At 43.5% G+C, this 4,299-nt stretch overlaps 1 long non-coding RNA gene across 1 annotated transcript; it reads left to right on the top strand.

The window, feature by feature from the left end:
* The first annotated feature begins 307 nt into the window (after positions 1-307).
* On the top strand, positions 308-2,232 carry LOC131279897 (uncharacterized). The gene is made up of 3 exons (XR_009187394.1): positions 308-358; positions 1,313-1,448; positions 1,712-2,232. It is a non-coding gene; the product is annotated as an uncharacterized lncRNA (long non-coding RNA).
* The last annotated feature ends 2,067 nt before the right edge of the window (positions 2,233-4,299 follow it).

Consider the following 4,299-nt stretch of genomic DNA (forward strand, 5'->3'; position numbering starts at 1 on the left):
CAGTGGTGGACCAGACATGATCTATCCGGTGCGCTACTCAGATCTTCTTGGGCTCCTGATTACATCTGGCCCATTTCATAATATGGAGCCTCCATTTTGTGAGAACAGGATGACCTCACTTCTCTGAGAAATGGGGTACAAGTGTAAATAACCAGAAAGTCTCTTCCAGGGTAGTGGCCAGGTGTAACTTCTGAAAAGACTGAAAGTAAAAGAGTTGCTAAAATAAATTACAATTCTCTCTGCTAACTATGGTCCCAAGCCCTAATGGGTACTTATGATCTTCTTTCTCTACCATCTATTCTATCTAGATTTCCCTCAGATGTGGCCAACACTTCAGCTGCTCTCAGTTGCTTGCCAGGTGAGATGACCCAGAGTTTTGTCCTCTAGAAGTCCGAGCTATAGTAGGACTGGTTGGTGCCACTGCCCATTTGCCATTGTCACTTGGCACAGAAACACTAGAGATGCCCTACTAAAATCTCTTGGGTTCCCAACGTAGTCCTTCCTTCCCCCGTGATGTAGAAGCTACCTTAGCTTTTAATGGCAAACTATAGTTCCATTGGTATGAGGATCCCAGAGTGGCCAGGTAGCAGTAGTTTGTCAGGTTCAGTGTAGCCTTTACTGCTGTGTCCCTGTATAGACGTACACGCCACTTGAAGAACAGTACTTCTGACCTGGCAGAACCTAAGGCAACAGGAAGGGCTGCAGAAATGGTGGGAGGGTCAGTCCTATGCCCATATCTTGCCTGCTATTCAGCCACAGCACTGCATAGTGGCCCTTGTGAGCCTGTGCCCCTGGGCTGTGACCTTCGTAAGAGCATCTCCTATTTTTCCACCCCTCTGGTGAGACAGGAAGGCTGAAGGGGGTGGAGTTGGCTATTTTCTTTCCCCCCAATAAGTTAAACTCTGAAAAAATCCATGCTGGTCAGGTTCTGGTAAAAAGTTTGCCTTGAGGCCAGGACTTTGAGGAGAGAAGAGCACTCTGGGTATTTCAAAATAGTGGCTTTCCCCCAACCCCTGCAGCAAGCGGGAGGGGATTTTCCCCTGATCTTTACAGTGAGAACCTAGTGGAGCTCCTGCAGGTATAATTCACAAAAGTATGGGGACCTCCCTAAGGCTGGGCTTCCAGGAAATTTTCTCTCTCAAGCTAGTCCACCCTCAGTCTCCAACTGTAAGTAAATTGCTCTTTAAGTATTTAAAGGTTCCAGCAGCACTCTCTGTTCCCAGTAAGCTCTGATTCAATGTACTTGTGATATGTGCCTCAGTTCTCCAGTGGATCTAATAAGAGTTTTTTTCTCTTCTTTTTTTTTTTTCAGTCTTTTTTTTGGTCATGGGGATGGGAATTGATGACTTCCAAGCACTTTATTTGTTGGACTAGAAACTAGAAGTCTGCAGTGGCCCTTGCTTCAACATATATACCACATCCTGAAGGACAATGCCTCCAACTTGCAAGTACTATCCATGAACTAGAACTTTAGAAGAGCATTTAACAAATTATTCCTCCAATCTAATAGGCTAGCAGCTTTCAGATGATGGAGCACATGGTAAAACCAATGAATCCTATGGCCGTGTGCCCATTGCCACACCTTCTTTGTTGTAAAATAAGCCCTTTTGTCTGAGGCAGTGTTGTTTGGGCTACCATGTTGATAGGTTAGGCATTGTGTAAGCTTCAGTGCTGCTATTGACCAGTAATAATGGTTTTCTGTCTCCTACAGGATGTAACTGACGCACGACCAAGTGGCTGGCTAACCTCTTTGAGAACAGTGCCATATCGAGAAATCAACACAATGCCAGCATCTAGATCAGCCTTGATTTGCAGGAGCCTGCACTGTTGGTCTTATAACGATCCCTTCCACCATGTTCACTTTATTAATTCACATGATTGGTGAAGAAAGGCTTAATGACAAACACAAAACGAGATACCCATTCATCTGACTATTAAGAGTCTCCTCTGTGGTGAATGCTCTCTGGTGGGCATTAACTTGAACACAAAGATCTGCATGCTTTTTTCCCATTCTTTAGACCTTCATCTCCCAATTTTCCAATCTTTTCCCTTCTCGGTCCCTGACTAACCAGCCAAGCTATTCACTGCTGCCAAGGTCATGTCTTCTTCCATCCAACAGATGAGCAAGTATACTGCTCCCAGATCTGTTGTCTGGGAGGATTTCCCTTCCCCATCATGTTTAAGGCCATCCTTGAATGGGACTACATTGTGGCATCAGCTCATTTTCAGTTAGCACCAATATACTGAGCTGAGTAATCTGTGAATGTGGCATGAGTTTTTTTCTCCTCCATCAGTTCATTGGGAAACTTCCATGAGACTATAGGTTTGAGTTGAATTAAAGATATCAGTGTACTCGAGGTAGATGACATGGGACCTGGGGCACATGTGCATGTGATTTATCTAGGCCTCTTGAACCTACTTTACTCCAAAGTACAATTTCTATTAGACAACTAACGGTTCCTTTGTCCACTTGACCTTATAACTTGGTGGAGCTAATAAAAACCAGTTCATGATGGGTGTCATAATCACTTGGTATCCCATTGTCAGACATTTAGTTTCTGCTTGGGTACAGTAGCATACCAGAGGCTGCCTTTCAAATGCAAAGTAGTTCTCTGCTGCAGAAATTATGGCCTTTTCCAGAACCTTAAGTTCTACACTTTAACTCTCCTTTTGAGACTCACCAAAGACTCTACACAGCAACCTTCCCCACCGTGGATATCTCAAAAACCATCAGATCTGCTGAGTCACATATCCCCAGTCAGTGGCAGTTAGGTTATTCTGCCATGAGGCTGATGCAGGGCTCTCTCTTAGTTTTGGCCCTATTTGAAACTGGCAACCTTCTGAATCATCTGAAATTTTTATCAGAGCAGTGTTCCTTAGTGTGGTTTATAATGTCCTAAAGCCCCAAAGAAGTCCATCAGCATTGTGTCTTTTTCATAATGGTAGGAGTTTCAAAGTTTCGTAACCCTTGACCTTAAAGAGAAGGCCCTGGCACACTCCAGACCACTGCATCCCTATACCTTCACCAATATGTCAGGCCAATGAATCTTCCTCTGATTTATCTCTCATCCTTGAGTGTGCATGTGTCTTATTAGGGCACCTGGAGTAGTTACCACTTCCTGCTCAATGAGTTCAATTAGCAAGATTTCATTAATAGTAGGCCATAATGATCTTCTGTGGAATTCCAGGATGATCAAGATCAAGGGGAGGAGGAAAATTCATATAGCTCTGGAGGAAGACAGTGAATGCCTACTGCCATCTCTGTCATAAGCAGGGAACTGCTCTTGATTCACTTATTGATGGGGACTGAGAATTAATTTGCCTGCTCAATAGCTGCATACCAAGTGTAGAGGCTGTGTTAGTTAGACTCAAGGAAAACGTCCCAAGCAGCACACAACTATGATTGGGATTACCACCTATTTACATTTATAGTAGTCCACCATCAAATGCCTTAATCTATCTGGTTGTTGCAGAGATCAGACAGGTAAATTAGTGAGGAAATGATGAGAAAAGCACCCCACATCTTTTAAGTCTTTGATGGTGGCATTAACTTCAATTTCTCCTGGACTGTGCTTCTGATTATGTCTTTTTAATTTTTTTATTTTCAGTTTTTTGAGATCTTGGAGATGGGGATCCAACCCGGGACCTCATAGGTGGGAGGCCAGTGCTCAACCACTTGAGCTACATCCATTACCCTGATTATATCTTGATAAGTGCAGAGGGTGAGGTGTTAGACAATTTCAGAGACTTTCACTTGGCCATTACAAGCATGATGACTTACTTCACAGGTCTGAGAACCATTGAGAGGGCTCTGCCAGCTTCTTAGTACATCTATTCCAGTTGGACACTTGGAGATCAGGGGTATAACAATTCTGCAGATACAATAGACCTATGGTGAACTGGATTAAGGCCAGGGTTCTAATTATTACTTGGCTTACATAAACTCCTTCTCTAATCTTAGGAAAATGATAGTATTTCAGGTCTTTGGGGTCAGTGTCAGCTCAGAACCTATATCAAACAGTTCTTGAAAAATCAGGGTCTTCTCCTTTCCCTGCATATATAACCTGTCAAATGGCCACATGTCCCTGTTGGAAATATCAGAGGAATATTTACGACATATACTTGCAGTGGCATTGCAGAGTCTCTCCTCAAGGAGACACAGTCTCTTCTTCAGTCAATGGACTCTGGGTCCATGTACTGCCTTAGACTGAGAAACCGAGGGACTGTGATTTTCCATTTTCATAGCTGAACGACAATCTTCTGCTCACCATCTCTTGATCATAGATGCACATGCGCACA

The sequence above is a fragment of the Dasypus novemcinctus genome, chromosome 9, assembly GCF_030445035.2.
Source record: "Dasypus novemcinctus isolate mDasNov1 chromosome 9, mDasNov1.1.hap2, whole genome shotgun sequence".
Classification (NCBI taxonomy): domain Eukaryota; kingdom Metazoa; phylum Chordata; class Mammalia; order Cingulata; family Dasypodidae; genus Dasypus; species Dasypus novemcinctus.